This window comes from Carassius auratus, chromosome 15 (genome assembly GCF_003368295.1).
Source record: "Carassius auratus strain Wakin chromosome 15, ASM336829v1, whole genome shotgun sequence".
Lineage (NCBI taxonomy): Eukaryota > Metazoa > Chordata > Actinopteri > Cypriniformes > Cyprinidae > Carassius > Carassius auratus.
The window spans coordinates 20,688,110-20,700,907 of record NC_039257.1 but is presented as its reverse complement, the minus strand read 5'-3'; the positions used below and the strand labels follow the sequence as shown (position 1 = coordinate 20,700,907).

Sequence of the window (12,798 nt, the reverse complement as noted above, 5' to 3'; positions counted from 1 at the left end):
GAGAGATTCGAGATTGGTCTATAATTAACAAGTTCTCTGGGGTCAAGTTGTGTTTTTTTTTTATGAGAGGCTTAATAACAGCCAGTTTGAAGGTTTTGGGGACATATCCTAATGACAATGAGGAATTAATAATAGTCAGAAGAGGACCTATGACTCTTTTAGGAGCTTAGATGGTATAGGGTCTAACATACATGTTGTTGGTTTAGATGATTTAACAAGTTTATACAATTCTTCCTCTCCTATAGTAGAGAATGAGTGGAACTGTTCCTCAGGAGGTCTATAGTGCACTGTCTGATGTGATACTGTAGCTGACGGCAGAATGGTTGCAATTTTATCTCCAATAGTATCGATTTTAGAAGTAAAGTAGTTCATAAAGTCATTACTGTTGTGGTGTTGGAAAATGTCAACACTTGTTGAGGTTTTATTTTTCGTTAATTTAGCCACTGTATTGAATAAATACCTGGGGTTATGTTTGTTTTCTTCTAAAAGAGAAGAAAAGTAATCAGATCTAGCAGTTTTTAATGCTTTTCTATAGGATATGCTACTTTCCCGCCAAGCAATACGAAATACCTCTAGTTTTGTTTTCCTCCAGCTGCGCTCCATTTTTCGGGCTGCTCTCTTTAGGGTGCGAGTATGCTCATTATACCATGGTGTCAAACTGTTTTCCTTAACCTTCCTTAAGCGTAAAGGAGCAACTGTATTTAAGGTGCTAGAAAAGAGAGAGTCCATAGTTTCTGTTACATCATCAAGTTGTTCTGAGGTTTTGGATATGCTAAGGAATTTGGATACATCAGGAAGATAACTTAAAAAGCAATCTTTTGTGGTAGAAGTGATGGTTCTTCGATACTTGTAACAAGAAGTAGAATTGACAATTTTGGCTATATGAAGTTTACACAGAACTAAATAATGATCTGAGATATCATCACTTGGCTGCATAATTTCAACACTATCAACATCAATTCCATGTGACAGTATTAAATCTAGGGTATGATTTCGACAATGAGTAGGTCCTGAAACATGTTGTCTAACACCAACAGAGTTCAGAATGTCTATAAATGCTGATCCCAATGCATCTTTTATATTATCGACATGGATATTAAAATCACCAATTATTAAAACTTTATCTGCAGCCAGAACTAAGTCAGATGTAAAATCACCAAACTCTTTAATAAAGTCTGTATGGTGCCCTGGTGGCCTGTATACAGTAGCCAGTACAAACATAACAGGGGGTTTATCATTAACATTGGTTTCTCTGGATAATGTTATATGAAGCACCATTACTTCAAATGAGTTATACTTGAAGCCTGCCCTCTGAGAAATCCTGAAAACGTTGTTATAAATTGAAGCAACTCCTCCCCCTTTGCCTTTTAGACGTGGCTCATGTTTATAACAGTAATCTTGGGGGGTGGACTCATTTAAAATAATGTAATCATCAGGTTTTAGCCAAGTTTCTGTCAAACAGAGCACATCTATATTATGATCAGTTATCATATTATTTACAAAAAGTGTTTTCGTAGAAATGGATCTGATATTCAATAAGCCAATCTTAATCTTTTTTTTTTATCCATATTGCATTTGTTTTTTATTTGTTGAACCTCAATTAAGTTGTTAATCTTAACTTGGTTTGGATGTTTTTTGTATTTTCTAGTTCGGGGAACAGACACAGTCTTCATAGTGTGATATCTAGGTGAAAGAGTCTCTATGTGCTTAGAATTAACTGACCTCTGTGACGGGAGGCAGCTAGCAGACAGTCGGTTTAGCCAGTCTGTCTGCTTCCTGACCTGGGCCCCAGTTAGTCAAGTATAAACACTAAGACTATGTGCCATATTTCTAAACAGAAGAGTGGCGCCACCCCAGGAGGGATGAAGACCATCTCTTTTAAACAGGTCAGGTCTGCCCCAAAAGCTCATCCAGTTGTCTATGAAACCTATGTTATTCTGTGGGCACCACTTAGACATCCAGCCATTGAGTGATGACAATCTGCTATGCATCTCGTCACCACGGTAAGCAGGGAGAGGACCAGAGCATATTACAGTGTCTGACATCGTGCTTGCAAGTTCACACACCTCTTTAAAGTTATTTGTAGTGATCCCCGACTGGCGAAGTCGAACATCATTAGCGCCGGCATGAATAACAATCTTACTGTAATTACGTTTAGCATTAGCCAGCACTTTTAAATTTGCCAAAATGTCAGGCGCTCTGGCTCCCGGTAAACATTTGACTATGGTGGCTGGTGTCTCTATATTCACGTTCCGTACAATAGAATCACCAATAACTAGAGCACTTTCATCAGGTTTCTCAGTCGGTGCATCACTGAGTGGGGAGAACCTGTTTAATGTTTTGATCGGAACAGAAGAGCGGTGTTTTGACCCACGACTACGCTGCCTCACCGTCACCCAGTTGCCCTGCTGCAGGGGCTCTGTTGCTGGAACCGGACAATGTACAGGAATCCCTGAGCTAGACGCAGCCAAAGCCGTATCTAGAGCCCTAACATTCTTACTGTCCTCAATTAAAGTTTGGATGCGTGTCTCTAATTCTGAAATCTTCTCTGTCAGCCTAATTATTTCCCTGCATTAGTCACATGTGAATCCCTCATCAGCGACAGAGATGGATAAACTGTACATGTGGCAAGAGGTGCAAATAACGATAGTAGGCAAAGCCATTACTCACCGTGCTTGATGAAATATTCTTACTGCGGTTGTTTGATGAACTTTGTGGTTGAGGAGAAAAGAAAACGCTAATGACAAGCTAACGAGTGCTAACGCTTTGCAGGTGTACTGAAGTCACGGAAGAGTGAACGATCAAAGTTAATCTGATAAGATTGATCGATAATATCAGAAATATGGTGTGAATTAAGTTATATTTTACAACTTAAAAAAACAAACAAACAGACAGTGATAGTAAGAAAGATTATAGAGAAAAAATATAAAATAAAAACAGCTACACGGAGCTATGATTAACTACAGAAGGCCAACAGGAAGTAGAGAAAACACTGTCCAACCTCAGGACCAAGGGATTTTCCCAGAGGGGCAATCCACTTCGAACTATCAAGGTCACGCGGTGCTGCCTCAGTGCCTTAGACATGTGGAAGAAACCTTGGTTCTTGAATCAGGGCCCGGTGCTGGGAGCTCCTTGTCGCTGTGTAATACTAGCGACGGATGCATCCCTCACTGGTTGGGGTGCAGTCATGAGTGGCCACCCTGCCCGTGGTCTGTGGAGTGGTCACTATCTGACATGGCATATCAATTGTATAGAAATATTAGCAGTTTATTGTGCACTGAAGCACTTCCTCCCAGACCTAAAGGGTCACCATGTGTTGGTGCACACTGACAACACATGGATGGTCTCTTACATCAACCACCAAGGAGGTCTGCGTTCGCGCCCCTTATACAAGCTGGTGCACCAGATCCTGGTGTGGTCCCAGAGCAAACTCGTCTCATTAAGAGCAGTATATATTCCTGGGAAACAAAATATGGGAGCAGACATACTGTCGAGGCAGGGGCCGAGGCCCGGGGAATGGAAGCTTCACCCCAAGGTGGTGAAGCAGATATGGATAGTTTTTGGCAGAGCTCAAGTAGACCTCTTTGCGACTCAAGAGACATCACAATGTCCCCTTTGGTTCTCTCTAGTTCATCCAGCTCCTCTGGGACTGGACGCTATGGTACAGACCTGGCCGAGGCTTCGTCTGTACGCCTTTCCCCCTATTGCTTTTCTCCCGGGAGTTCTGGCGAGAGTACTTGACGGCTCTCCATGGGAGATACCGATCAGGACAGACCTACTCTCACAGGTACAGGGCATGATAATTCACTCTAGCCCGGAGTTGTAGAAGCTGTGGGTGTGGCCCCTGAGGGGGCACAACTATTAGCATCTGGTCTCTTAATCGAGGTTGTTGAGACCCTTCTCCAATCCAGAGCTCCTTCAATGAAGAAACTGTACGCCCCGAGGTACAATCTCTTCACCTCATGGTGCAGAGACCACCAGCTAGACACAGCAAACTGCCCAGTTGGTACAGTTATGGAGTTCCTACAGGCCAGGCTCTCTGCAGGGTTGACCCACTCCACGTTGAAGATCTACGTGGCAGCTCGATGCTCAGTCTTTGGTAAGATACCCCTTAGTTACACATTTCCTCCGTGGTCCGCTGAGGCTGAGACCTCCAGTACAGTCCCATATTCCCCTGTGGGACTTGGTTGTGGTGTTAGAGGCGTTGTGCAAACCTCTGTTTGAGCCTATTCAATATATTTCAGACAGACATCTGACACTTAAAACCGCCTTTCTGTTGGCCTTGATTTTGCACCTGGCATGACCAAAGCTTTCATATATCCTCGAGCCGGATATGTTCCTAAGGTTTCCTCTACCACACCACAACCTGTAGTGCTGCAGGCCTTCTGTCCTCTTTCCTTTTCGGGAGCCCAACCAAGCAAAGCTAAACTGTATGTGTCCAGTTCGAGCGCTGGACGCATACGTCCACAGAGCTGACCTGTGGAAAAACACAGAACAATTGCTTGTATGCTATGGTCCCCCGAAGAGTGGTTCTCCTGCTTCTAAGCAGACTATTAGTTGTTGGATATGTAAGGGAAACAGGTCAATTTAGCTCAAAGGGAATCATTTAAGATTTTAAAGGGAATTTGAACAGAATCACTGTTTCACGGCTGGTCACGGAGACGCGCCTGCGGTTCAGTGAACGAGCCGTTTAACATCAAATCTGCGCTGGATACTAATATCCAAACTATAGTGAAAACACTATTAATTAGCACAGTAACAAGATCGGCAGTTTAAGACATTAACTTGTAAGCACAAAACACAAGATACTTCTCTTTTCAATATGAATAAGGCTTTATTAGATAAATCTAAGACATATAAACTAATCTAACACATAAACGCACGCACACACACATTCACACAAGTTGCAGGAAGGTCGAAAGTTAGGGAAAGATGAGTTTAAGAGAATGGAAATATGGAATTCCAAGTTTACAGCAATACGTTAAATTGCATAGACATGAACAACCATCAATCAAGTAATTAGCGCTCGCATTGAGTTCCTCAATGGGGTTAAAATTATATTAGATACACCAGCACAACAAATATCTGGGAATACGTTGCCTTCGTTTGCTGTGAAAGGGACTCCAGTTGAAAGGGGTATCCCGGTGTCGCTGATTGGCTGGAAGTTCAGTTGGCTGAAGTGACGTCTTGGGGAGCCCGTGCTTGGGCGTTGGCTGAAGCTGGAGTTGTGTAGCTGGTTGGAGTTCAAACGCGCAGACGAGGTCGACGTTACAAAACTTAAATCAGAACACGAAACTCTCAAACGGAAAAGAAAAGAAATAAAGTTTGACGAGACTAGGTTGTGTTCCTTCTCATTGTGGCATAGTAGCAGCAGGCAGGCACGCTGGAACCGCGCTCAAAGAACAATGATGACTAACCGCATGGCTAGATGCTACAAGCTAAAGCTAGGTAGCAAAGCTACAAGCTAAAAGCTAAGAGCAGGCATGACTAATAGCACGAGCAAGGCTGGAACTAAAAGCAGACTAAAAGCCGACATGGCTAATAGCAGCAGCTAGGGACTAAAAGCAGACTAAAAGCAAAATTACATCGTGTCCAACGTATTTAAACTTCCTTGTTGGCCACCCCTCAAGTGTTGCCTTGACCAATCAGATATGGTCTTGGGTCTGGGGTCATAAATGATTTGTTTATCTTACCAAGCATGTGGTTCCTGCCTCGCAGGATCTAATTTTGGACATGATTCCTATAACACAATTATGATATATTTAACAAATAAATGATTGTCAGGACAATATCAAGCAAGAAAATTCGATTATATCAATACTAGTCATGACTATGTATCCTATAGTTATCAAAAGACATACACAATAAGTGATTATACATGATAGTCAAATGTGTGGGTTACACATAAATGAATATGGAGTTAAGCAATGGAACGATTCATTTATAAGTCTTTTTGAGTTCATTCTGGTCCATATATAATGTACAACAAGCAGTTTCTTTGCCATTCTCTGGCAAAGGGACTTTTCTGTGAAGACAAAGGTTTAAAGCCCTTCCCCCTTAGGAATTTCAGTCTGGCTCTGCTGGATGGGGGAAGTCAATGCAAGTATTTAACTTGATCTCCTGGGTTTACATGTGATGTCCAGTGTTGCATCTCAATCACGAACAATAAATTTGACAATCTCTTCTTCGAATTAAAATTGTCAATAATTGTTCTATTGGTGTTAATGTTGAAAGCTGTTGTGTGAACAAGTTGGTTGGTTGGTTATCTTGCTTGGTTCCTGTGGCACTAGAACTGATTTATGACTTCCTGAGGAGTTCGGCTCTCGTTTAAATGCACACAGCTCTGATAGACTCTTTGATTTGTCTGATTCGACTCATTTCTGCTACAGATAGTTGAGACTATCAATGCCACTTTGAGTCCTCTGGTTGTCCCCCGCTGTCAGGAGCCAAGGCTCACTCTACACAGGGTATGGCAGCCTCCAAGGCCTTCCTAGCAGGTGTATCCATGCTGGACATCTGCAATGCTGCGGGGTGGTCCACACCTTCTACTTTTGTAAAATACTATGGCTTAGACATGCCAGTCACTGCAGGCGCTTCTGTCCTCTCGTCCTAAGCTGTGCTATTCGCATACACACTAGGCAGGGGTTCGGTAGCCTGGCAGCGTTGGTACTCGTTCCCCAAAGCTTTTTCAGCGCAGCTCAAGTTCCTGAAGAGGAACGTCTCTAGGTTACCTATGTAACCCTAGTTCCTCGAGCGAACGAGAACGAGGCGCTGCGTCTCCGGAGCCATACCCCCGGCACCCCTGCCGGCGCTTGCTGGTACTCGTAGCTAACGCCAGCTGCGCGGTACGTGTTTTTATAGCTTCCTGGTCGCTTATGTCACCCCGCCTGTGACGTCACGCTCTTCCATTGGACTGATTACACACAATAGTCTGAGTCGCTCATGCTAAGTGCGTTCCCCAAAGCGTTTTCGACACAGCGTCTCATTCCCTCAAGACTAGGGTTACATTTTTAACCTAGAGACGTTTCTGCAGAACACCTAGAATATGAGCATGCTTCAAACCCAAGATTTAACGAAGTCAGCTCAGGCAGCGATGAGAAGAAAAACCTCAAAGAAGTTACTTTCTCTAAGCTCTGAGAGTCTACACACACTTACTTACAAATAACATCTTCCTCAATGAAAACCACCTGATAAGTTAGGTTTGCTCATCTTAATCAACATGATTTTTACAGCTAAAGTGAAACTTGCCATTGCATATTTCAGTTCGGTCTTCACAATTCAGTGCCTTAACGCAGGTTCATGTCAAATAATTAACCAAAAAAATCCTGCTAAACATGTTCAGTGCTAAATGCATTAAAAATAAAATACCTGAAATGGAGGTAAATGGGTTGACTTGCTTTTGTAGTCTATGAATTGTTTTTAATTTATCAGTGTTCTACATTACATAAAAGGGTACAATTTGTATAAATATTTTTGTGATATTTTTGCATCTCAGTAAAACAGCTAATGCCAAATTAAGTATATTGTAGGATCTAGAAGAGAAAGTAGTTTGGTCTTGAAATATGAACGTCGTCACAGCTTGGATATTGTATTTTTCTGCGCGTCCAGGTTTCAGGTGTTCATTATCATACTGTACACACTGAAAAGTTATTCACAGAACTGTGGACTATGGGGTTAGAATTGTTGCATTATTCCAAATAAATAGATTATTATCCATAAATAAATGTAACGAGATTCACAAAAATATATCAAATTCACAAATAAATGTAAAGAGTTTCACAAAAAAATATAAAACTCACAAATAAATAAAATGAGATTTGCAAATAAAAAAATATATATTTACAAATGTGTTTAATGTCACAAACACAACTCTACCTGGCATTTATTTGTGAACCGCTGTCTGTGCATTTGTAAATTACTGCACGCATTTGTGGATCGCTTCCTGTGCATTTTTGGATTTGAAACACTTCTAGCGTCGACGTGCAGATAAATCCACAAATAAGTGGACTCCACCCACCGTCTACTTAACCCAATCAGACAACGCCCATGTTGCACTGACCAATCGCAGCACGCTCTCTCTCCAACCAATCACGTTTTGCCTTACAACCAGGGCGGGATCAGACACATGAACGCGAGTCACTCGCTACAGTCTCTTCAACATGGCCGATCAAGATGAGTAAAGACAGGTGAGTGATGCTAACACAGTAATTAACTGAAGTTTTACCAGGTTCTTGATATGTCATCATTTGTCATAACTAGTGAGGTAGTTTGACAATTTACACCATGATTTAATAAGTTATTATTTGCTCTCAAGCACCATTTCGAAGACTGTCGCATTTGTCTGCCACATACATCAAGGGTGTCTTAATTCTAAAATGGACCATTATTCATTGTGAGGTGTAAATTGTTGTAATTTCTTTACTTTTGAATTTCTTTACTTGTGGCCTACAAAATGCGACCTCCTTGAGAAAGCAGCCATCGAAACAGTCAGCTGATTTATTTTACATTTAGAATTACTGAATTAGTTTATTAGATTAAATAAACTATTACTTAATATTGAGTGCAAGATGAAGAATATGTGAAGCTGCGGATAGATTCGATGTGCGCCTGTAGTAAGGTTGCCAACTGCCCTAATTATACAGATATACGTTTGGGGTAAGATCTTCCACTGCATATTACATGAGACTCGGTTTTATTCCCCCTTGTCACCCCCCGCAGTGGCATCGTCTCAGATACTACGAGTATGTGTGAACTGAGGGTCATAAGCTGTTGTTACGTTACCTGTAATGCATGACATGACCACAGCCTGTTCATAGATTTATTGTAATTTATTATAAAGCACATTTGAGGAAAAATTGGTATGTCGTTCAGGTTACTATGATTGGAAGTATTAATAACATGTATTTAGTTACCACTTATAGTCCAACTGAACTTCTTGTAATACAAGTGGTAACTAAATACATATTGTTTTAAATAGAGGTAGTATATTAAAAGCACATTTTAGTTTATGGTGTCTCAAAAGAGCACAGTTGAGTACACTTAGATGTTCTTAAGATTATATTTTTTATTAATACTTTGCAAATCAAATTAGCGATATTTATTGTTTTAATATGTATTATAAATGGCTTAATTACAATATAAATCCTGTAAAAAGTATTTTTCAAACTTCTCATTCTAAGACTCATTGCAGTTTGACAGTTTTAATGCATACAACCTTCCATAAAATGTTAAGAGTTGTTTGTATGCATCTTCTGATTATTTTTCCACACAGTTACTACAGACCAGCTACAAAAGCTTACATCATTTTGGACTGGATGGGAAGTCCCATCCAAGAATCTCCAGGTAAATGTTTGGAATGGAAGATACTTCAAGGCTTCTACCTGCAGCAGGACCCTGATGATACCAGCTGAAATAACCACAATGGATAACTTTGCATCTACATTGCAAGCTTGTGCTAACACATCCTCCACTGGATTTGGACTCATTTAATTCTGGACACTGGTTCTATGTAATTTTTTTTTCTATGTACAAATAATAATAATAAAAAAAGTACTTCAATAACATTTTAAAATAAATTTAATTATTTTACATGTCTTAAAAGGTTGTTTCCACAAGTTTTACTTAAGATACAACTATATATACACATTTACAACCTTGCTGTCAAAATTAGAGCAGCAGAAATAAACCTTCAAATATCCCTTTATTCAATCAAAGTCTGTACATATGTGAGAGTCTTGAGGTATACATCTACTCCAAATGAATCAGACACTTGCAGTGGGTCAATTTGCTCATTTGTGAGTTGTGGCCTGTGAATTACAGGCACGTTGACTGCAAAGTGAACATGGTCAGCATCTCCACCATCTTGTTCAACTGCCATTGAGTCTGAATATTCCATCTAAAGGTAAACAAATAAATCATTTTAAATATGGGGGGTTAATCTAACAGAGCAAAACCAATAAAGCATTGTAAGAAGAAATAATTACCTCAGGGTTAATTATTGGATTCTGTCTCTGGCCAAACACATTCTCTCATCCAACGAACGATAGTTGTATGAGTGACACCTAAAATGTTACTGATGTTTTCCTGGGGTAATCCAAGCTTCAGAAAGTGGATTAGTCTGTCATTTGCTGTCTCACTGTCCTAAAATGCATAATAACAAACACAGAACATTTTGATCAATGCAATAAACCTTGTTCATAATGAAATATTAGTCTAATTGGTAAATACAGCACAGTACTTTAGATTTTTTTATTTTTAGCAGATAGCCAATATTCCAACAATATTTTAAAATGTAACATGCTACATGACCAAGTGGTCATTTAATTACCTTAAAAAAAAATAATTAATAACACAGACGGACGGATGGGTTCAGAAAACACCAGAGAGGTAGAAAACTGGGAAACACTAGTTAAATTACAAATAACGTTATAGTTTTATTTTGGATGTTACTACAGTAATGAGCATTATATATAATAGTAATTAGTGGAACGGCTTGGCCCTGGTGTCAGATCCCTGGCGATGATCTGCACTAATGCCCGAGCAGCACTTTCACCTTGTGCAGAAAGCCCCTGAACAAACAGTAAGTAAACACAAACTGCAGCCAAATATTTAACTGAACAGACTGTAGTTTAAAGGTGCATGGAGTAACAGTTCCAGTTATATACAAGGGAACATAATAATGAGGAAAGCCAACTTTTCACTAGTGATGGGAAGTCAGGTTCTTTTTTCGAAAACTGGTTCTTTTCGACAGTTAATTTCAATTAACATGTCATGCATTACAGGTAACGTAACAACAGCTTATGACCCTCAGTTCACACATACTCGTAGTATCTGAGACGATGCCACTGCGGGGGGTGACAAGGGGGAATAAAACCGAGTCTCATGTAATATGCAGTGGAAGATCTTACCCCAAACGTATATCTGTATAATTAGGGCAGTTGGCAACCTTACTACAGGCGCACATCGAATCTATCCGCAACTTCACATATTCTTCATCTTGCACTCAATATTAAGTAATAGTTTATTTAATCTAATAAACTAATTCAGTAATTCTAAATGTAAAATAAATCCGCTGACTGTTTCGAGGGCTGCTTCCTCAAGGAGGTCGCATTTTGTAGGCCACAAGTAAAGAAATTCAAAAGTAAAGAAATTACAACAATTTACACCTCACAATGAATAATGGTCCATTTTAGAATTAAGACACCCTTGATGTATGTGGCAGACAAATGCGACAGTCTTCGAAATGGTGCTTGAGAGCAAATAATAACTTATTAAATCATGGTGTAAATTGTCAAACTACCTCACTAGTTATGACAAATGATGACATATCAAGAACCTGGTAAAACTTCAGTTAATTACTGTGTTAGCATCACTCACCTGTCTTTACTCATCTTGATCGGCCATGTTGAAGAGACTGTAGCGAGTGACTCGCGTTCATGTGTCTGATCCCACCCTGGTTGTTAGGCAAAACGTGATTGGTTGGAGAGAGAGCGTGCTGCGATTGGTCAGTGCAACATGGGCGTTGTCTGATTGGGTTAAGTAGACGGTGGGTGGAGTCCACTTATTTGTGGATTTATCTGCACGTCGACGCTAGAAGTGTTTCAAATCCAAAAATGCACAGGAAGCGATCCACAAATGCGTGCAGTAATTTACAAATGCACAGACAGCGGTTCACAAATAAATGCCAGGTAGAGTTGTGTTTGTGACATTAAACACATTTGTAAATATATATTTTTTTATTTGCAAATCTCATTTTATTTATTTGTGAGTTTTATATTTTTTTGTGAAACTCTTTACATTTATTTGTGAATTTGATATATTTTTGTGAATCTCGTTACATTTATTTATGGATAATAATCTATTTATTTGGAATAATGCAACAATTCTAACCCCATAGTGGACATCATATCATATTACAGGCTTCTCAGTTGGGTATAAAAACTGCTCCAGTCTCATATACACTGGTAACCATAATCCACGACCAAACCACAGGCTTCTTTTAGACTAACATCTGTGAGATAATTAGGTAGAATGATGTCTATGATGAGTTGGGTTACAGTGATTCTGCTTATTGACCTGGTTTGCTCCGGTAAGACTGGTTCTGCATTGCCTTGAATTAGTTTGTATTACAAGCATTAACTTCTTATTTAACTTCTTACCCCTAACTTCTAACTCAATTTAAAATAATATAGCATTTGAAAAGTAATGTATCTTTTCATAGTCATGTTACTAGTTGTAGTTATTTCAGTGGGTAATTGAAAGAATAGTCTTTTCATTGTTGTATCTCTTATTATTATTATTGATAAGATTCTCTGAAAGCATGTAATTTCTCCCTTATTTACACCCCAATGATTAATTTATATTTATATAAAAAAAAATTAATATAAGAATGAAGTACTTTTTGCTTTGTATTGACATTTAGATATTATGCTTATTATTTTTAAAGTGATATATACATTTTATAAATGCATAAATTTTCCTTCACTTCAACTGTTCATTTCTCACCTGCTCCTTCTGACATGTTTAAACGAAACCTGTCCCCTTCAGCAGGGATAGTATTATCATCTCCAGCATTTGACAGCATTATTGTATTTTAAGTTTGTCAGTATGTTTACACTTATCTTGTTTTCATCAAGCTTCGAGTCAGCAATAGGCTTTTCTGCAGGAAATCGCTGTTCTCTTTCATGACGTTATGAGATATAAATCTCACTGTTATTAATGTTCTTTCAATTATAGTGTGTTATGTGAATCTTTACCAGATTTGATCAATGGGGTTGAAATAATTTAGGGCTAGAGTGA

The 12,798-nt window shown here is 39.3% G+C and overlaps 1 long non-coding RNA gene across 1 annotated transcript; it reads right to left on the bottom strand.

The window, feature by feature from the left end:
* Window positions 1-9,558: 9,558 nt before the first annotated feature.
* Window positions 9,559-10,479, bottom strand: LOC113115583 (uncharacterized). Its single transcript, XR_003293914.1, has 2 exons — window positions 9,984-10,479; window positions 9,559-9,895 (listed from the first exon to the last, which is right to left on the bottom strand). It is a non-coding gene; the product is annotated as an uncharacterized LOC113115583 (long non-coding RNA).
* Between the last annotated feature and the right edge of the window lie 2,319 nt (window positions 10,480-12,798).